Source organism: Hippopotamus amphibius, chromosome 5, assembly GCF_030028045.1.
Source record: "Hippopotamus amphibius kiboko isolate mHipAmp2 chromosome 5, mHipAmp2.hap2, whole genome shotgun sequence".
Classification (NCBI taxonomy): Eukaryota; Metazoa; Chordata; class Mammalia; order Artiodactyla; family Hippopotamidae; genus Hippopotamus; species Hippopotamus amphibius.
The window spans coordinates 30,731,393-30,754,505 of NC_080190.1; the positions used below are offsets into that span (position 1 = coordinate 30,731,393).

General features: G+C 37.6%; 1 protein-coding gene and 1 non-coding gene across 4 annotated transcripts in view; one reads left to right on the forward strand and one right to left on the reverse strand.

The window, feature by feature from the left end:
• Positions 1-23,113, forward strand: part of HPSE2 (heparanase 2 (inactive)) — a 748,913-nt gene that overhangs the window by 187,843 nt on the left and 537,957 nt on the right. The window lies entirely within an intron of this gene.
• LOC130854633 (U6 spliceosomal RNA) lies at positions 21,714-21,820 on the reverse strand. Its single transcript, XR_009054082.1, has one exon. It is a non-coding gene; the product is annotated as a U6 spliceosomal RNA (small nuclear RNA).

Below are 23,113 nucleotides of genomic sequence, written 5' to 3' on the forward strand. Positions count from 1 at the left end.
CATTCATCTTCATGAGGGTTTTGTGTCTGTTCTGAAGTATCTGACTAATCTTTTGCTGATTCTTGGTTGCTAGGGATTGAGATGAGAAAGGAATCCTAGATTCTTGGTCTTGGATGACTTCTTAGAGATCATCTAGGCTAAACTGTTATCTCAAGCTTGCTTGGTTTCTCTTTGCAATAAACCTGCCAGATTGTTAACCAGATTTTGCGTAAAGCACTTCCAAGATAGGGTGGCTCCACATATCATGAGCTGGTCCAGCCATCTTTGAACAGACTTATTAGAAGGTTATGCCTTTAAAAATAAGTTCTTATCTTTAGCAATATTGTTAATACCTTAAAATTTAACATTCTACCCATTGATGGTAGTTCTGATCTCTGGAATCAGGATATGCGATTCCTCTTCCACAAGACTGCATTTCATGAGTCTGTTTTTTTCCGTGCATGGAGGATGTATTGTTAACATTATTCCTGCTTCTAAGGGAGGATGAAGATTCCTAGTCAGGTTGATTTGATGGTAATTTTCCTTCTCAAGTATGTTTTACTTACCTTTTATAATATTTTGTGCTGAAGGATTTTCAGTGGTAGCTAATAAACACATTTAGTCTCCTTGCTAGTCTTTTGACTTTCCAAAAATCTCATTCCCCCCAAAGTCAAATCCCCCCAAAAACTGAGTTTTGGATTATTTTTTTTTAATGGGAGAACAACTGTGGTTACAACAGAGAAAATTCTAAAGGTCTGTCATTAATAATTGGTCTTTGGATAATTCCACTTTTCAGTCCAAAATAAGTGAATAAATAGACAAGGATAGGGTGTATCACTTCTCTGCTTAAAAAGATTCAGTTGGTTGTGAATGTCTTCCATTTATGTGTAAATGTTTCTGAACGTAGTGTTGCTAACAGTGTGATCCACAAATGGGCATCATCAACATTACCTAGGAGTTTATTGGAAATGAATTCCCAGGCCTCATCCAGACCTATTGGATCAGAAGCTCTGGTCCTCCAAATCTGTACTCTGATAACTTTTTAGGAGATTCTTATGCACACTAAAGTTTGAGAAGCATTGGTGTAAACTTCTTAGACTGAATTCAACATCTACTGAAATGCCCAAACAACCTTTCTTGCTCTTTCCTTATTATCTACTTTTAAGGTTTTCCCAGATCGAAATACTTGATATTCCTTCATAGATCCTTAACTTACTGTTCTACTGATTTTTGCTCATACTATTCACTCAGTTATGTTTGTCCTTACTGCCTTTCTTTTCTTAAGGCTTAATTCAAATGTGACCTGTTCTATAAAGACATCAGGAAGTCCCCAACTATAGGTGGTTCCTCCTTTTTCTAAAACTTTCATAGCAATTTGCATCTCCCTGCATATTACGTTCTTCTCTAAATTAGAGTTGTTACTTACCTGTTCTCCAAACTTCCATTTACCTGCCTATTCCACCCTGACCATAAATTTTAAAGGAGAGATCTCTTTTTTAACTTTTCCATAAGCATGTAGTCAGGGATGAGGAAGTTTGTTGAGCAAATGACATAATCTGTTATCAATGGAAAAGCAAAATACTCAGAATTTAGAGATCTGGGTTCTGATCCAGTCTCAGCCATCAGTCAGTTTGATATCTGTGAGCAAGTCTTCATCTCTCAGGAAGTCAGTGTTCTCATCAGTAAAGTAAAAGTATTGGACAAGTTGGTTGTTTCCCAAACAGCGGTCTCTAAATGAATGTCAGTCAGTGTGTGATGAATATTTTTTTTTTTTTTTTTTTTTTTTTTAGCATTCAAAATTTTTTTAATTAAAGTGTCATTGATTTACAATGTTGTGTTAGTTTCAGGTATAACGCACAGTGATTCAGTTATACGCACATACACACAAACACATATATATATACTTTTCTTTCTTTCAGTTTCTTTTCCCTTATAGGTTATTACAAAATATTGAGTATAGTTCCCTGACAGCGTTCAAAACTTTAAATTAAAGGCTCTAGGGTATTCTTATTAATATTTTATGATAGTAAAGATATTAGGCAAGTAAATTATCAAAGGAAAATGATGAAATTGTCTTTTACAGTTCACACAAGGTCGGATCTGTATATGTCCCACAAGATAAGTTCGGTCTCTTGATATGTTTGATTAACGTTTCCTATAAACAGAAAGGACTTTCCATTGTGAAAGTATGACATACATTTTTCTTCTGTCAGTCCTGTGTTTCACCCTGAAGGCAGAACTTTAGTCTTACCTAAATATCTAAATTCAATAAAATATTATTCTAAGCCTAAAATAAACATCTCCATATAATACGTTGTCTCCCACCTACAGAAACTTACACCCTTGTTATAATTACTTCAGTACTAACAACTCCTCCTCTTAACACTCAAAGTGTGTGGGTTCTGAGAAGGCAGCACACAAACCTGGTAATTTTAAAAAGAGTCTAATAATAACAACATAATATTTGTCTTCTTCCAGATGGCCACGTACCATCATTTACTTTTATTTTTCCTTCTTTTACTGACTTTTCCCTTTAAAATTCAATTGGTCTATATCACTTATTCTGAACTAAATCTACATGTGTGGAATTCCTTCTGCTGCCTTTGCCATTTGTTCAAATTGCTAAGAAAAAAATTGTAAAACATGCAAGACCCAAATGACTGCACATAGATTTTAAAATGTGTCATAAATTTGATTCTTATGAAATTAACAAACATTGTCTCCAGTTTTATGAGTTTTTGCACCTCTGTGAAATACAGGAATGTTAATAGTGATAAATGGCTTATTGAGTGCTTACTATTTAGTGCCACATACAGTTCTAAAAGCATAGCGTTTGTAAGTCATCTAAAGGTGGGTGTGGTATTTGCCCCATTTTAAAGATGAAAATTGTGGTATAAAATAACCTGATGATAAAAGTCTAAAGGAATCTTGACATAATTTTTTTTTGAATCTTGACGAATTGGTAATTTTCTTAAAAGCTTAAGAACTTCAGTTATATGTCTACTGCTCCATTTATGCAAAATGAGAGGTCCTGGAAAGATAGAAAAGTCTCCTATACAGAAAAATCAGAAGGTAAACAAAATACTTTTAGATGAGACTTTGAATCCTGGAGTCCACTTTTGGACTTCTGTTATCCACAAATCCCCTCTATTGAAGGCAAACTATGGTGTTGTCCAATGTCACACAGTGCATAAGCTGTCAAGAAAGGATTTGAATCTACCCTGTTTGATTATATAACTTGTGACACTATTCTGTATGCATTGGAATTACAGTTTTTTTAATTTTTATTTTATATTGGAGTATAGTTGATTTACAATGCTGTGTTAGTTTCAGGTGTACAGCAAAGTGATTTCATCATACATATGCATATATCTATTCTTTTTCAGATTCTTTTCCCATATAGGTTAATACAGAGTATTGAGTAGAATTCCCTGTGCTATACAGTAGGTCCTTGTCGATTATCTCTTTTATATATATGTTAATCCCAACCTCCTAATTTATCCCTCCCCATCACCTTTTCCCTTTGGTAAACATAAGTTTGTTTTCTAAGTCTGTGAGTCTGTTTTTGTTTCGCAAATAAATTCATTTGTATCATTTTTTAAATTCCACATATAAGTGATATCACATGATATTTGTCTTTCTCTGTCTGACTTACTTTACTTAGTATGATAATCTCTAGGTCCATCCATGTTGCTACAAATGGCATTATTTCATTCTTTTCTATGGATTAGTAATATTGCATAATTATATATATATATATACACACCACATCTTCTTTATCCATTCATCTGTAGATGGACATTTAGGTTGTTTCCATGTCTTGGCTACTGTAAACAGTGCTGCAATGAATATTGGGGTGCATGTATCTTTTCAAAATATGGTTTTCTCCAGATATATGCCCAGGAGTGAGATTGCAGGATCATATGGTAGCTCTATTTTTAGTTTTCTAAGGAACCTCCATACTGTTCTCCATAGTGACTGTATCAATTTACATTCCCACCAACAGTGAAGGAGGGCTCCCTTTTCGCCATACCTTCTCCAGCATTTATTGTTTTTTAAATACATTTATTTATTTATATTGGCTGTATTGGGTCTTCATTCCCGAGTGCAGGCTTTCTCTAATTGTGATGAGCAGGGGCTACTTTTCATTGCGGTGCACGAGTCTTCTCATTGCAGTGGCTTCTCTTGTTGCAGAGTGCATATGCTAGGTGTGTGGGCTTCAGTAGTTGTGGCACTTGGGCTCAGTAGTTGTGGCTTGCGGGCTCTAGAGATCAGGCTGAGTAATTGTGGTGCATGGGCTTAGTTGCTCCGCAGCATGTGGGATCTTCCCAGAACAGGGATCAAACCCATGTCGCAGGTGGACTCTTAACCACTTCGCCACCAGGGAAGTCCCCAGCATTTATTGTTTGTAGGCTTTTTGATGATGGCCATCTGACAGTTGTGAGGTGATACCTCTCTAAATAGACATTTCTCTGCTGGTGTTGGAGGGTTGCCTGCAGAGATGGGGGGGCAGCTGTGGCTCACTGAGAAGGCCGTGATGAATATTTAGAATGAAAGAATTTAGGATGAATAATTTAGGATGAAAATGAGAAAATAAGAAAAATGTAGCAAGTTCTTAATGAGGCTAAATTTATGTAATTTTTAAGTTCCAAGTTTATGTCCTTCCCATATTTTTGGTATTAAAACATCTATAATATTATGAACTAGTGCTAATAATTAGTGGCAGTAGCTATTTTTTTAAATAACTTTATATTCATTTTTATTTATTGGCTGCATTGGGTCTTTGTTGCTGTGCGCATGGGCTCTCTGTAGTTGTGGAGAGCAGGGGCTACTCTTCGTTGCGGTGCGCAGTCTTCTCATTGTGGTGGCTTCTCCTGTTGCAGAGTATGGGCTCTAGGCATTCGGGCTTCAGTAGTTGAGGAGCATAGGCTTAATAGTTGTGGCTCACGGGCTCTAGAGCGCAGGCTCAGTAGTTGTGGCACACAGGCTTAGCTGCTCCATGGCATGTGGGATATTCCCGGCGCAGGGCTCGAACCTGTGTCCCCTGCATTGGCAGGCAGATTCTTAACCCCTGCGCCATCAGGGAAGCCCCAGCAGTAGCTATTTTAAATGTCTTTATTTTGTTAAAACAAATGACTACGAAAAAATGAGCAATCCTGTTTTGCTGCCCTCAATATTTATTTTTTTGAAATGTTACTGATCCATGAAATCTGTAAGTATGTGAATCACTGGCTCAGATGCTCTCTAAGTTTCCTCCCAGGGTTAACATTCTATAGTCTGTGAATTGCAGTTGGATCAGGTTTAGACACAAAACCCCTATGGAGAACCCAGGTGCTACAGGAACTGAAATTTGGAATTCTGTTAAGAGACTGGCTGCCTTTGTCTCAGTGGTTCACTTTTGAATCAGTACTTCAGGATGGTGACAAGGACATGTGGTTGCCAGTAACCCTGCTCTCAGGGGAGAATGAAAGTTGGCCCTAATGTTCAGGACTCTTTTAAGATCCTCAGAAAAGCTCTAAGAGCTTTTCCACTGAAAAACTACATAATTGAACTAAAGTGTAGATTTTAATAACTGCCACTCCCCACACCCCCCCCCCCCAACCTAGAAAAGTTTTTGGTTCACACTTGACAGCACAGTAAGGAACTTGCAGGTATAAGTTAAGGAAGTGGTATCAGTTCATAGTAAGGAGGAATTTTTCTAAAATGATGTATGTTTTCAGACATAGAAGTGAATTCTACTGCAGTAATAAAAGGACCATTTAAGAAAAGCTTATCAAACTTTCCTCAGAATTGCTTCATTCTATTTCCATTTCAGTCTTCATATCCATTGCATTCCCCTAAGCACTAAGTCTGGCTGCTTTAGTGTTCAAGCAGACTGACTCAAGAGGCTTTCTGTATCTAATTTTACAGTAGCATATCTCTCAATTATTAACACATTAAAGGCAATATACTTCCAGCTTAGAAATCTGATACTAATTGGCTTTGGGATATTTTATGTAAAAAATATTTTCCAAATGGGTCTATGAATTGTTCAGTTTCTTTATTCAGGACTAAAGAAAACATTAATTCTGCCAGGAAAAGTTTGTTCAGCACAGCAGAAATGTTAGTGTCTTGGAGTTTACCTGTCAGTCTTGTATTTTCGTGTCCTTTCCCTTGAAACAAGCCTACAAGCTAATTGACTTCTGTTCTTTTCCTCTTGGCTTCTCATTTTTCTCAACATAGAGACTCAAATTAAAACAAAGATAAAATTCCAGGGGAAGCTGGCATTGATCAAGATTTGGATTAAATTAAATTAAGTGCTTTTTATTGAACTCAGCAGTATTAGTTATTAAAACCAGAAGGCTTTACCCTGGCTAGTGTAAAAAAAGAAAACAATGACTCATACTGCAGCACAGTTTTTATTGGGAAATTAAAGCACTCATTTTCTCTTATTTCATTAAAACTTTTGCAGACAAACACATGTAAACAAGATCAGGAGATGGAAAGCAGTGAGAAGTCACTCTCTCTGGGCTCTGGTGCTTTGTGGGTTCTAGCTTTCAATTACAGGAATTTAGGGAAAAAGTCTTATCTGGGAAGAAAATAGGAAGGCATAGTAGGATTTTCTTTTTTGGAAAGCATAAGTCAGACGAGTTGCCAAAGTGCTCCCTTATTTCTGTAGTGACTTGAAATTATGTATATAGGGAAAGGGAAGAGGGCAGCAACAGAGTTGTAGCATAAAGAGCATTAACCGGGAAGTTAAACCCCCAAATCCTAGCTTGAGTTCCATTACTTATAGGCTGGCTGGACTTGGGTGAGACACTTAACCTCTCTGCTCCTGTTTTCTCAGCTGTAAAATAAGGGGTTAGACTGGATAGTCCCTAAACATCCTGCTCTCATTCTGTCATCTATTTCTGTGTTTTATTTTGTGCTTTGGGTGACCTACAGTGAATATAGTAATTAACCCAGGCTGGCCTAGGCCAAATCTGGCCTGCCATCTATTATTATTATTTTTTTTAATTAACTTAAAAAGTCCATATTTTATTCGGATTTCCTTAGTTTTTAAGTATGTTCTTTTTCTGTTCAGGATCTTACCCAGGACACCATATTACATTTAGTTATCATGCCTTTTTTAGGCTCCTCCTGATTGTGAGTTTCTCAGACTTCTCCTTGTTTTTGGTGACCTTGACAGTTTTAAGGAGAATTGTCAGATATTTTATAGAATGTCTCTTTATTGGAGATTTGCCTGATGTGTTTCTCATGACTAGACTTAGGCTACTGGTTTGGGAAAGAAAACCACAGAAATAAAGTGCCATGTTCTCAATGCAGCATATAAAGAGTACATAAACAACTTATCACTGTTGATCTGGACCTTGATCACCTGGCTGAAGTAGTGTTTGTCAGATTTCTCCACTATAAAGTTTCTCTTTTTCCTCCTCTTTCCATAATATACTTTTTTGGAAGGAAGTCCTTATGTGCAGCCCACACTTGAGTGGGGAGTTTTTAATCCACCTCCTTGAAGATGGAATATCTACATAAATTATTTGTATTCCTTTGCAGGAGAGATTCATCTCTTCTCCCTCATTTACTTATTTATTCAGTCATTTATTAATATCAGTATGGACTCATGGATACTTATTTTATTCTTTTGATTATAATTCAATATTACTTTATTTCATTGCTCAAATTGTTGCAGCTTTGGCCACTGGGCGCTCTTTCAGTTGGCTCCCATATCCCTTTGACATATTCCATCATTGAGTTTGTGTTGTTGTTACTGTTGTTGTTGAGTACTTCCTTTTGCCACCTGTTTTTGTATATAAAATTTTAATGTAACACAGCCTCACTTTTCTTTGACATATTCTCTGTGACTGCTTTTGCATGACAAAGGCAGAGCTACATCAGTGCAGTAGAGACTGTATGGCTTGCAAAGCCTAAAATGCTTACTATCTGACCCTTTACGGGAAAGTATGCTGACTCTTGATTTAGACCATTCTCTGTTTTCCAGTAATGCATTATAGCTGTAACTTGATGGAATATAATTTCCAGCATTTTCAGGTTTAACTTTGTTACTTTTTTTTTTTTTTACTCAGAACATGATCTTGACCCTGAAGTATAGTCACTAATGGTATCATCAACAAGCCTTCACTAAACACTCATGGGTTTGGGTAGCTATGTTCTTTTTGCTACGACTGTTTCTTTACCTGGGTATATGACTAGTTGTAAAGTGCCTTTTCTGTCAGCAGCATTTTTTTCAGTGAAAGGAAAAATTTAAATAGCAGGTCTATTGAATGTTTATTCCTTTTACTAACTTGGACTAAAAAAATTCATATAACCAAGGTCTGAGTTATTTAAATGGCCATGTCTTTGAGAAATTCCTTGATGATAGCACTAAGTCTGCCCCGTGGAACCAAGACAGGTGGAGAATTTGATGTGAAGTGAAGAATGTTGAGTTTCTTACAAGTTCATCAAGCTTATTTCATTGGTAAGTTTACTCAAATCAGAACCAAAGGTTCCAGTAGTGAAATATGAGTACACTAGCTCACTTCTCTTAAGTGTTCTCTAAGCCATATGCTCTGACCTATAGTGAGAGAAAATAAATCATCAGGCTCCATAGTGGTGTAATATGTCTAAACATCTGAATTTAGACATAAATCTTATTTCAGTATAGTTTTCACACTCCAATATCATCATCTCACCAAATTAGTAAAGTTGTCAATAGAGGGTGATTAGAGAAATGGGGTGATTTATTTCAAATAATAAGTATGTTAAAGTCCCAATGAAACAACATTAGTGTTATAAATTCAAATTACAGTTCAATCCTGTAATAATACAGATAGGAGTGGAGTGCACAAGGATAATACATGTTTTCTCTGGTGTATTGAGACTGATATTCTATATAACACCATACACACAGGGGACAGGATTTGACCCAGCTTGATTCAGAATATATCATAGTGGTGCTTTACAATAGAATTTTACTATAAAAATAAAAATAATGGACCGAGAAAGTTAAAGTTCTCCCTGGTACATTAAGCTTAGCACATAATATAAAGTCATTTCTTTTTTCTTTCACTGCCAATCTTTTCAAATATGTGGTCTGTCCCATAGCTTCCACTTTCAATCCACACTCTCATTAGTTCTCTGAAATCTGCCTTTTTCTTGAATACTTGAAGATCACGATGACCTCCTAATTGCCAATTAGAACTGTCTTTTCCCAGCCTTAGTCTCCTTGATTTGCATGCAAATTTGAAACTGTTTTGCACCTCTGAATATGTGTGTGGGGTCTTTTTGTTTGTTTGTTTTGTTTGTAAAATCTAGTTGTTAGCCATTAGCTTTTGTCACTCTATACAGTTTTTCTTGGTGATTTTGTTCCCTACTCAGCTCATAGCAGATGGTGGTCCAGTCTAAATCTCCAGCCTGATCTTTCTCTTGGGTAATCATTTCCATCAAACATTTTCATGTGGTGTCTTGAGTTGTCTCAAATTCAATGTAAATTGACCTTCCATTCCCTTTGCGTAGAATGGAAGGAAACAAAGAACTTGTCCTTTGCTAATTAACGAGTTTACAAGGTTGGAGTCTCTTTAGTATCCTCTGGTATCCAAGAGGTGTCACTACAGCCTTATATGCATTGTGAAAGGGTAGAACGTATCTTTTGCATGAGTGAACCTCTTATGGTAGTATGGTAGTCTGGATACTAGGTTATCTTTATCTGGCCTTTCAAATAGTGCATTTATGACTATCAAGAGGGAAGCATTGAAATTCAAGGCACAATTCCTTATGTACTCTTGAGGAATGATGGGGAGTTTCTGAAAGGCTGAGTGATCTGGTTCAGTTGTTGTGTATGGGAAAAATGATTTGAGACCTAGCATCCAGAACAGTTTAAAGCTAAACAGAAGAGGATTTATGTTTCCATAGATGTGAGGCCAAGATGTGATGGTTATTTACAGGCATGTTCATGCCCTTCTTACAAGAAGCTTTCTATAGGCAGATAGTACTGGCCAAAAGCACGTGAAGAAATCTGTGGTCTTCTTTCATGTCTTCTACATCTAGGATTTTCCTCTACGTTTAACAAAAACTAGATGAGCTTTCCATTAGGAAGATACTTGAAGGCTATCATGGCGGGGGTGGTGGGGGTGGTGGGAAACACTCAAATTTTTTTCATTTAATTTAGCAAAACTAAAGAAATTTCAAAAAGCATCTAAAGGAAGAGTCTTTGGATGACAGTGTGTTTGTCTGTACTCCCTTAACTCAAATTACAGCTTTCTCTGTTCTATTTGCCTGTGTTGAAATATACTCAACTAAGTGTTGGCTTGACCTTCTGACATCAGGATAAAGACCTTGTCATATTTTAGCACAGTTAAGCTCGTGTGCAGTTTAGTACCTGGAAAGGAGACCTCAGAAAGGAATGATTTGAACATGGCTAGTGGGAGCATTTTTCTTGCTGTATTAGAAATAAACCAGTGCTCCTGATGGAAGGGAAAGGTCACAGTGCTGTGGGACGTGCCTTCTGTGAGATGAGGCTCTGACCACTAATGGCACTTGTGCTTTTCATTACAACAGAGGTGTTAACCACACCGTGCTGGCTGTGCTCCAGCCCACGCCATTGCAGCCTTCTGCTTCTGCAGCCTTCCTCGTCTTCGCCTCAGTTGGCTGTAGAATTCTTCACTTCCTGTCCTAAACTTTTGTGAGGTGTCATGGCTGTTAAACAGCTGCCATGTTGCAGGCCAGATGTCGTTGCACTTTAGTGTGCATGAAATGTTCCTCCTATAAAATATTAGATAGTTTAAAAATCTGTTTTGAAGGTTTGTAAAACACTTAGGATTCCCTCAGATAAGAGGGCTATTTGTATATTCTTAAATTGTCCGTGAAAAATGTGCCGAAGTATAAAATACAGAGGGTGGAAATACTGTAGTCCCTCAGTCTCTTGATGTGACGATAAGTTGACAGCTATTTTGAGGAGATTGAGTGGGTATAATCCAATTAAGACTTTCAAAAATCTATAGCAAGGATTCTAATCAAAGGCCTTTAAAATATAGTCATTGCATGGTTTTTGGAGTGCGAAGGGTCTGTTTTAACTGAAGAAGGGACTTTAGGAACAGGAAACAAAAGGAAGGAATAATACATACTTATGTTATTTTAAAAATTGTTTTGCTGAGGTATACTTTGCACAGAGAAGGACAAAAGTCTTAAGAGAGCAGGTTTGATCACTTTTCACAAATGCATACGCTTAAATAACCCCATTCCTGTTAGCATCCAGCAATTTACATCACCCCCAGATAATTTCCTTATACCCTTCACCAGTCAGTGCTCACCCTGTCCCATCCTCAATCTCTGGTCTGATTTCTCTCACCATAGATTGAGTTTGACTCTTCTAGGACTCCATATAAATAGACTTATGCAGCATGTACTTTTTTGCATCTGGCTCCTTTCACTCAGCATAATGTTTTTGAGATTCACCCATGTTGTTGTTTGTATCAATGATTTGTCCCTTTCTTTTGCTGCTGAGTACTACTCCATTATACGAATATATTACAGTTTGTTTATCCATTATCCTGTTGATGGCTATCTGGATTATTTCCAGTCTTTGGCTATTATGAATAAAATTTCCATGAACATTCTTTTGGAAGGCTTATTTTAGACATACATTTTCATTTTTCTCATATAAATATCTAGGAGTGGAACGGCTGAGTCAAAGGGTAGATAAATGTATGTTTCATGCTTTAAGAAATTGTTGAACTATTTTCCAAAGAGATTATACCATTTTATACTCCCACCCATAATGTACAAGAGTTCTGGTTGTTCCATGTTCCAACATTAATTCTTTGTCATTTTACCAATTCTAGTCTATGTGGAGTGGTACCTCATTTTTTAAAACTTTTTATTTTCAAATAAGTTTGGATTTATAGAAGTTTCAAAATTTCTGTTAGTTTGGCTTTGAATGTTCCTATAAAACCTTCACTTAGTATCCCTTAATGTTAACATCTTACATCTCCTTGGTTGCTTGATCAAAACAAGGAGATTAAAATATAATGTTATGTCAATTGTACTTCAATAAAAAATTTAAGAGATTACATTGTTATAGTACTATTAACTGATCTACCGATTTTATTTGGATTTCCTCAGTTTTTCCACTATTGCCATTTTTGTTGTTGTTGTTGTTCCAGGATCCAATCCAGGATATCATATTGTATTTAATCTCATCATGGTTTTCATTTGAACTTTTCTGGTGACTAATGATTATCATTTTCTTCATGTGTTTATTGGCCATTTGTAGATTTCCTTTTGTAAAGTGTCCAGGTGTCTTGTCTTCTTTTTTTGGGAGGGGGGTGGTTATTTGCCTTTTTATTATGGATTTTTTAATATCTATTTTATTTATTTATTTATTTTTGGCTGCATTGAGTCTTTGTTGCAGCATGTGGGATCTTCGTTGGGGCTTGTGGGATCTTTTGTTGTGGTGCATGGGCTTCTCTCTAGTTGTGGTATGTGGGTTTTTCTCTTCTCTAGTTGTGGCGTGTGGGCTCCAAGAGTGCATGGGCTCTGTAGTTTGCAGCACGCTGACTCTCAAGCTGAGGCACATGGGCTCAGTAGTTGTGGTGCTGTGGCATGTGGGATCTTAGTTCCCCAATCAGGGATAGAACTTGCATCCCCTTCATTGCAGGACAGATTCTTTACCACTGGATCACCAGGGAAGTCCCTATCATGGATTTTTTTTTGTGAGCACATGTAGAGTTATTAAAGATTTTTGTAGTGGACAATATCAGTGCTCTACCAGATCTCCTCAGAAGATTCCCCTTTAACCATTTTTGTGCTCTCCCCCCATCCCCACCTGCTGCTTTGGCTTTTCACACTCAGCACTTGTGCAACTCTTATTCTGAGAACACTTCAGACTGCCCTTTGGCTGCTGGAGCTGCTTTCCCTCCACAGTAGAGCCCTGGAGTGCTTGGGGCTTTATTCCCTTCCTCCATCCCACCCTGACAAGTGTAGGAGTGTGGAAGCCCAGCTCCCTGCCCCTGGTGGAGATACCCTGAGCTGTACTTACACTCTATAGAGTTCCCATGTGGGATCAGGCTGATGGACTTTGCCTGGCTCACACTTTAGCTTGGCTTTTCCCTCTTCCCTGTCTCATTTCCCTGCTTCCTTACTGGTCTTCCTTAATAACCCCCCGCACACCATCCTAGCTTCAGGGTCTGCTTCTGGGAAATAGTTTTCTAGGGTAGATAGAAGGAATTTACCATGTACCTCCTCCAGCAAATAATTTCAGAATCCCCCTTAGATATTACAGCTCTCCTACTCTGCTAAGAAATAAATTTTTCCTTCTTTCCTTTCTTGCATACAAAGCCTTGTGTTATTGGTTCATTCCTCTCTCCCTGAATCCTCCATCCCCAGTTTCAAATTTTCACCTCTAGTTTGCAGAACAGGTCTACCGCAGCAACCACCCAGACCTATTTAACAAACCATCAGGGTGCAACAATATTAAAACCCTGAAATCAGCAAGACCCTCTCTCCTTAGAAAGCAATTTAGGGAACATCTTTTATCCTAAGAGCCTGCCTCTTGGGACCTCACCCTTACTCCAAGTGACTTACCAACATATCAAATACTATGAGGGTGAGTCAAAAATTATCCACACTCTGGCAGTAGAATTTATCTTAGTTAACTTTTAGAAAAGACAAATACATCATTTTCCAACATGATCTTGTTGCTTTTCAACACACTTTGTCCATCTATCAACAAGCTTTCATATTCCCTCATTAAAAAATGTTTTAGGCTGAGCTGTGAGCCACAAATGCACCACTGTCTTCACTTCTTCATCAGAAGTGAATCTTCATCCTCGTAGGGCTGCTTTTAGGGGACCAAACAGGTGAAAGTCTGATGGAGCAAGTCAGGACTATAGGGAAGATGCTTTAACACCTCAAAACGAAGTTTTTGGCGAGTGTTGACAGTGTGGGCAGAAGTGTGCAGATGTGCATTGTCATGCAAGATCACAACACACGTGGATAGCAGTCCTCTGCATTTAATCTGAAGTTTAGGCTTCAGCTCTTTAATAAGCATCTCACTGTAACAAGCACTGTTGATTGTTGAACCTTTTTCCTGATAATGTTCCAATACTGGCCCTTGAGAATCCCAGAAAACTGTAAGCATCAATTTTCCAGCTGATGGTTGGCTTTTGAACTTTTCCTTGGTCGGCGATTGAGGATGTTTCCATTCCATACTCTGCTGCTTACTCCCAGGCTTGTAGTGATGAATCCATGTCTTGTCACCAGTAGTGATTCTTTTTAAGAAACTTTCACCTTCCTTAGAGTATCGGCCCAAATTTTGTTTGCAGATAGTCAATGCTTCTGTTTATCCTCTTCCATGAGTTGTTTTGGAACATCTCGCACAAACTTTTTGAAACCTAAGTCTGTTGTGGATTACTTCATTTTGAGGTGTTAAAGCATCCTCCCTATAGTCCTGATCTTGCTCCATCAGACTTTCACCTGTTTGGTCCATGAAAGCAGCAGCCCTACGTGGATGAAGATTCACTTCTGATGAAGAAGTGAAAACAGCAGTGCATTTGTGGCTCACAGCTCAGCCTAAAACATTTTTTAGTGAGGGAATACGAAAGCTTGTTGACAGATGGACAAAGTGTATTGAAAAGCAAGGAGATTATGTTGAAAAATGATGTATTTGTCTTTTTTAAAAGTTAATTAAGATAAATTCTATAGCCGGAGTGTGGGTAATTTTTGACTCACCCTCATGTGTTCCCTCTGAGAGGAACCGTCTTACTAGCTGGGCTAATATTTTTGCCCACTCATTTTCTGCATCTATCTGTATTCTATGTGTGTGTATCTATCTATCTATCTATCTATCTATCTATCTAAATAGAACTATATAAACCTTTCCTTACTAGTCTGGGGCAAGTATTTCCAAACATTTGATTTCTTCACACTTAAAAAAATGACAGTGGGATGATTTGAAAATTGAAAAGCCCTTTTAGGGCTGGGAGAAGAGCTTTATGAGCAGTAAAGTATGTACTGGGCAGAAGGGGCTTGCATGGAGTTTCCAAAGTTCCTTGGTCTCCAGACACCAAAGCTCAGATCTTCCTGGCTTCCCTCACCATCCAGGGATGTTTGTTTTTACTGCCCCAGAAGTTTGCTATAAGCAACTAGGGCAGCACCTATCATGGATTTCTTAAAAACTCTTTATTCGTACTGAATATAGATCTGTTGTCAGATATACATGTCAGATATATGTGTTGTGATTTTTTTCCCAGTCTATGGCTTGTCTATTTTCTTAATTGTGTCTTTTGATGAATAGAAGTGAGTATTTATCTTAAGAGGGAAGTATGTTAGAGTTCCTATGGATCAGAAAAAAGACTCAGATTTAATATTTTAAAAACTAACCTGGGGACTTCCCTGGTGATCCAGTGGTTAAGAGTTCACATTCCCAACGCAGGGGCCCTGGGTTCGCTCCCAGGTCAGGGAAGTAGATCCCGCATGCTGCAACTAAAAAGATCCTGCATGCCGCAATGAAAATCCTGCAGGTGGCAATGAAGATCCAGTGTGTTGCAACTAAGACCTGGCACAGACAAATAAATAAATAAATATTAAAAATAAATTAATCTGGAGAGAAGAACATACAGTGACTTCTTCAAAAATGTAGGTTGAACTAAGTTTGTCTGGACATTGAGATATAAACCTGAAGGGGGATATTTTAGGAATGGACCTAATAATAATAATAGCAACAGTAATTGCTAATACTTACTATGTTGGGTGCTTACTATGTAGCAGACCCTTTGCTTATTGCTTTTTAGACATTATTTTATTTTATTCTAATAAAAATCCTATGATTATCCACATTGAAAGGCAAGGAAACCAAGGCTTAAAGAAGTTAAATAATTTGTTCAAATTATGGTTAGAAAATGGTGAATTCAGGTAGTCTGACTCCAGAGCCTGTAGGCTTAATTTCTGTACCATCCTGACAGAAAGAAAGAAAATCTGTGAACTTCAGTGTATGTGATTATGAGCATGGGAGCCAAGGAATGCTGCTTCCTGATATCATTGCTGTGGCAAAATGTGTATATTGATAATTTTCTGCAAAACACTGTTTTATCCTTGGATGAAATAGATGCCCTTCTACCTAGAGCACCATGTGTGATTTTTTTAGACACCAAATTTCAAAATGATGGAATCAAAAAGGTCGACTAAAATAAGAGAGGAGGAGAGTGTAGTGATGGAAATTTTCAAGAACAAATTATGTAGATTGGAACTGATATATGAGGCAGAGAGGGAATATAACCAATATATAAAAGCATCCAGAGTATTGGCAAAATGAACATGGTCTTAGTCATTGAATCCCCGGACTGGAATAAGAAGACTATCATTAAGCCTCCTTCCATGAATGGAATCTCAAGTAAAATAAAAGGAAGAGCTCTTTACACAATTTATGGACCTTGTTACTGAAGAGATAGTAAAGGGTGAAATATATTCAGAGGAATGATCGAATGGTTCAATGAATGGCAGTTCCACGGATTATTTAGGGGAACCAGGCTGTGACACAGAAGGGACAGGGCTTTGAAGCTGATGTCCAAGAGGACAACTATGTTCGTTTTAAATAAATCTCAGTTTAAAACTTTAGGACATTCTGTATACCTGAACAATTTGTCTTTTCCAGAATATGACATTGTATTTTTGTTGTTGTATAAGCAGCATTGTCTGGCTCAGATGCCCTAGCCGTCTACATCCTTTAAGTATCAGCTTTTTTTTTTAATACTTTATTTTTTTAATTTTATTTATTTATTTCTTTATTGCTGTGTTGCGTCTTCGTTGCTGCACACAAGCTTTGTCTAGTTGTGGCAAGTGGGGGCTACTCTTCATTGTGGTGCGTGGGCTTCTCATTGCTGTGGCTTCTCTTGTTGTGGAGCACTGGCTCCAGGCGCTTGGGCTTCAGTAGTTGCAGAGCATGGGCTCAATAGTTGTGGCTCATGGGCGCTAAAGTGCAGGCTCAATAGTTGTGGCACACGGGCTTAGTTACTCCTCGGCATGTGGGATCTTCCTGGAGCAGGGATCAAACCCGTGTCCCCTGCATTGGCAGGAGAATTCTTAACTACTGCACCACCGAGGAAGTCCCAAGACTCAGCTTTAAAAATACCCCCCCCCCTTTTTTTTTTAAGCTCTTTATTGGAATATAATTGCTTTACACTGTTGTGCCAGTTTCTGCTGTACAACAGAGTGAATCAGCTGTATTTATATATATATATCTCCCCATATACCCTCCCTCCCATGAATCCTTCCCACCCTCCCTATCCCACCCCTCTAAGTCATCACCAATCATCGAATTGATCTCCCTGTGTTATGCAGCAGCTTCCCACTAGCTCTCTATTTTACATTGGTAGTGTGTATATGTCAATGCTACTCTCTCACTTTGTCCCAGTTTCCCCTTCCCCAACTCCGTGCCCTCAAGTCTGTTCTCTACATCTGCATCTTTATTCTTGCCCTGTCACTGGGTTCATCAGTACCATGTTTTTACATTCCATATATATGCATTAACATATGGTATTTGTTTTTCTCTTTCAGGCTTACTTCGCTCTGTATGACAGACTCTAGGTCCATCCACCTCACTACAAATAACTCAATTTCATTCCTTTCTATGACTGAGTAATATTCCATTGTATCTATGTGCCACATCTTCTTTATCCATTCATCTATTGATGGGTATTTACATTGCTTCCATGTCCTGGCTATTGTAAACAGTGCTGCAGTGAACACTGGGGTACATGAATCTTTTTGGATTATCGTTTTCTCAGAGTATATGCCCAGTAGTGAGATTGCTGAGTCATATGACAGTTCTATTTTTAGTTTTTTAGGGAACCTCCAAACTGTTTTCCATAGTGGCTGTACCAATTTACATTCCCACCAACAGTGAAGGAGGGCTCCTTTTTCTCCACACCATCTCCAGCAGTTATTGCTGTAGACTTTTTGATGATGGCTATTCTGACTGCTGTGAGGTGATACCTCATTGTGGTTTTGATTTGCAGTTCTCTAATGATTAGTGATGTTGAGCATCTTTTCATGTGTTTGTTAGCCATCTGCATGTCTTCTTTGGAGAAATATCTGTTTAGGTCTCCCGCCCATTTGTGGATTGGGTTATTTGCTTTTTTAATATTAAGTTGCATGAGCTGCTTATATATTTTGGAGATTAATCCTTTGTCAGTTGTAAAAGCACCTCTTTTGTGAAGCCTTGCCCAACATTTCCAGGAAGTCAGTTACTCCTTACTCAGTGCTTCTTGTAATTTTCTCTATTTTAGTACCAATTATAGTGCTTAGGCAATCTTATAGCCAAAATTTTTACGGGTAAATGGCTGGATGGCAAATCTCGAAGTCAAAGAGATCAAAATGGAGACAAGAAGGTACAATCCTCCTGTGTATTCAGAAGTATAAAACTGAATACTGGTTCACTGTAATGATTCCAGCCACAACTGTTATCCATATTGTGAACTAAGGCTCAGAGAAGTTAAATAATTTGTCCAAGGTCAAACAGCTGCAAAGAAGTATAACCAGGATTGTAACTCTTTACTGCCTAACTTCAAACTGCATGCTTTTTTTTTATTTTTTATTTTTTTAAGCTCTTTTTTGGAATATAATTGCTTTACACTCTTTTACCAGCTTTTGAGGTACACCAAAGTGAATCAGCTATATTTATACATATATCCCCATATCCTCATGCATTTAATCAGTATGAAATGAAGACGTTTTGATTCCTGTATCACATTTTAATTACTCCATACCTGGCTATCATGGAGAATATTCGTAGAGAAGAAGGATGTTACTCCTTTCCTTAAGTGCTTTGTGCCTCTTTAACAGGCATCATTTTACTCTTTCTTGTACATACTTTCTTGCTTAATAAGGCCCTTGAGTGCAAGACTTTTCTTATCTTCATCTTTACTCTGTAGATCTAGGGCAGCCTTGCACATAATAGGTGCTCAATGAAAAATTTATTAAATTGAATTAAATCTTTCTGTGCTCTAGTAATCCAACACAGAGGCTGGGCTGTGGCTTAGAAATAAAAATCTCATTGGCTTCAGCTTCCTTATAGATTGCTCCAGTAAATGATTGGCAGCAACATAATCTCATGCCTGTATTCTGGAATACATTAACATTTTCTATTTTAATGTGTCTTATTTTGGCTCTCTTAGAGAGTAATTACTAAAGAAGTTCTATTATAAAACAGTTACTATGAAAAAACAGCTGTTTATAGAATTTGTTCTAAAGAAGACAGAAAGTTAAAGGAAAAGGGGCTATTCTAGTCCCCTACAGCCCAAAGGAAGAAAAAAATATTTTATACAGTAAATTTTATTTTGTCACTTTTAACATTTATTTTAAAAAATAGCCTTGCCTTACATATGAGTTTATCCTGTATTTAGGAATATGTAGTAACATATTGTTTTGTTTTTTGAAGAAATTAAAATCTCATTGGGAGGACAAGATAAAGTTAAAAGATGCAATTTACTTTTTTCTACATGAGTGGAAAACAATCTATATGTCTTCAGAGAAATATCTGTGGAACTGATGAAATGGAAGAAGTGGTTGAAACCTGGAATGATCAGGAAGGGTTTTGGAGAGAGTGGAGTTGTCTGGGTGCAGCCTGCTTCAAAACTGTTCCTAGGCAGTTTTACGTGGCTGGAGAAAAACACACCACTTTGGTGACCAGTTTCACTTTAATATCATAATTATTAAGCAGAAATAGGTTTTGGTGATGCCCAGGAATCTTACTGTTTTTCTTGTCCATTCACTCTTCTATTCTCACTTTCTCTTCTCTCCTCAAAACCTGTAACACTTCTTTTTCTCCCTTTATCCTTTACTTTCACTGGCCTAAGAAACATGGATCCTTTAAACCTAAGTCAGACCATATATTTCTTCTGCACAAAATCTCCCAGTGACTTCCCATGTCTCTCAGAGTAATGCCAAAGTTTATAGAGTGGCCTACCAGGCTCTGTGGTCTGCCATCCACCCTCCACCCCACCCACTTCTGCCTGCTTACAGTATGACCTTTCTCCTACTATTCCCCCATTTGTTACTTTCACTGGCCTCCTTGCTTTCTTTTGAAAATACAGAGAATGCTCTTATATAAGGGCTTTGGCAATAGCTATCCGTTTCTTTAGAAATGTCTTTCCTCAGATGCCTGTGTATCTTGTCTCTAATTTTTTTCAGGCCTATGTTCAAATGTTAGAGCGGCTTTTCCTGGCCACCTGTATAGAATACTAATCCCCACTCACGCCGCAGCACTCTCCAGCTCCCTTACTCTGTTTTATGTCTGTCTGTCTATCTGTCTGTCTCTCTCTGTACACACACACACACACACACACACACACTTGTTTAATCCATTTAGTGTCTGTCACTTCCCATTTAAATGTAGGGGACTTTGTTTTATTTTGTGTTATATTCCCAAAGCCTGCATGTTGTACACACTAAATTTTGAATGAATGAATGAGCTAGTAGACATTTGAAAAATGGGTAGACATTTGATAGATGAAGGCTAGGGAAGTCATTTCATGTGAGGGTAATGGTATGAGGAAAAAATTAGAGGTGGGAATATGCATCCTCAATTGTAGAGATCGTGAGTAGACCAGTAGGACTGGAGCATTGGGTTTGAGTTAGGAAATGGTAGTACAAAGTTTAGAAAGTCATGCTGGGGTACATTGTGAAAAATTCTGAAAAACAAACTAAGGTGTTTTATTTGTATGTGTAGATAATGTGAAGTGATGTCAGGTTTTAGAAGAATGGAGTGTGTTTTTCTTGCCACTGGGACAGAATCCATTAGGCATATACCATGGAAGCTTATCAATCTGTCCAATGTCCCTACTGCCAGATCTCCAGAAGCTTGCCTTATTTTGGAATATAGATGAACAGATTTTAATTAATTTTCAGTTTTGAGCTGGGAGAAATTTTGACATATTGTTCAAACTACTACATGATGCTGTAAATACTTTCATGGCAAGAACCATTGTTTCACATTTGTCTGGTGTTTAGTAGGAGCCAGTAAATATTGTGTACAAACTGTTGAGTGGAAACAAGTCCCAAAGAATTTGAGTGACTTACCTTAAGGTTTCCCAACAGAGTAGTTCCCAACTCTAGTCTTTTGGCAACTTTTCTTCATGGTTTCTTTACAGCAAGTTATTCAAGAGATTAATCACATAATCCAAACTCTAGACTTAGATCCCCCCCCCCCCGAAATGATTAACTATTAAAAATACAACAGTATTTGTTATATTAGAGGGAGATAACTAAATGAAAGATACTTTGGATTAAAATGGAATGGAATAGAACTGTCAGTGCAAGTTACTTTTCCCTAGTTGATTGCTTATTAGGAGTATAATCTTACCTAGGATGCATAATGAATTTTATTTACTATAACTTTTATTTTGGCCTCTGCTTGATTATTTACTGGCAACATTGACATTAGAATGCCACATCTGTTTATAGGTGCTTAAAAACTCTCTTCTTCTGATTTGTGACTTTCTTTTATTCCTTCTTATCAGAAAGAAACGCAGTTTACTTCCTTTGCTGTAAGATGTCAGACATTCAGTGACTTTACCCTAAAAACTGAGCCAGGAATCCACTTGTCTCTATGAAACTCTTGTGTTAGGAAATCTATTGAGTTCATAGAGAAAACTTACTCCATAGAGCTTCCCCCTTGCCCCTAGCTCTTTCATCTGTATTTATTTATTTATTTTACTCTTTTTTTTTTTTTAATTATTTTTTTGGGGGTACACCAGGTTCAAAAAAATATGGAACGCTTCACGAATTTGCGTGTCATCCTTGCGCAGGGGCCATGCTAACCTTCTCTGTATCGTTCCAATTTTAGTATATGTGCTGCCGAAGCGAGCACTGTATTTATTGTTTTTTTGTGTGATTAATGTAAACATCTTATAACTTGGCAACTTTACATTCATCTCTCTTCTCCCTGTCCCAGATTCCCCACAAGACAGTGTCTATTTCTCTGTGGGTATATTCTGTGGCAGTTGAAAGAGAGATTTACATGACACTATTCAGGTCAGAGGACACATTTTCTTTTTTTATGACAGATGACCTTTAATCTCTTTACCTGAATTTCTGATAGGGGCTAAGCCTCTTTCCTCTAAAAAATATTTTGAAAATGTGTTGATCAAGATGAAAGAAAACCTAATTTTTGAGGTGAAATAAGGGATAGAAGAGGTGTTTTCTCATGGTAGTAATTTAGAAACAGTTATTTAAGATGAGCGTGGAGTTAGTGACCAATCATATGAACCGTTCGAGGGAAGAGGCCAGTAAGGAGGGTATTGTTTAATCCAGTACTCAAGTATTAGTGTTAAGGAGATTTTTGAGAAATAGGAAAGACTGTATGAATGTAAGGATAGGATTGAGATTTTTTTTTTTGAAGAGTAGTAAGGGAGAAATAAAAATAGTGGTAGATATAAGGTATTTAAGAGGGCAAACTGGTTTTAGATATATTGGGGTGGGGGAGGGGAGATGGGCATAGAGGTAGAAATAGCCACCAGGTAGGTAATGATATTGGACAGGAAATTAGAAGTGATGTCAATATTGGAAATAGAATTTTGAACTTTCAGTACTCTAGTGTCCTTTTACCTAAAGACAGTTTGGGTCTCCTGGTGGAGCCAGAGTGAGAAGGAACAGGAGAAATGAACATTTTGAGCCCATCAGGAAACTGGTTACTATACTAACCTTTGATGAGAGTTATTTCAGTGTGAGGGTATGAGCCTCATTTTCCAGATGAGGATGTTAAAGGACTTGCTAGCATGTGTTGGAGCCAGGGCTAAACTCAGTATCTTGTTTCCAAAGTCCACACTTTTCCTACTTATATCACACTGATTCTGACACCTAGAAATAGGAAAACTGGAAAGGAACTTTGGGGATAGTAATTTTGGTATTAGAGGGGTAGATGGAAAGCATGAAAAAGTTGTCTAAGAAAGAAAACAGGGTGTTGCTTAGGCAGTATGAAAATCTGATTGTTTCACTAGTAATATTTTATTCAAAACCAGGATATATAAATGTGAAATTGATTCTGTTTGAGATCTTTTTTCAGTTCTCTGGTGGCTTGTATGGTTGAGTTTTTCTCTCAATATCGTATACCCAACATGTTGGAATTTTGCCACCTAACATAGACATATTTCCATCTTTGGCT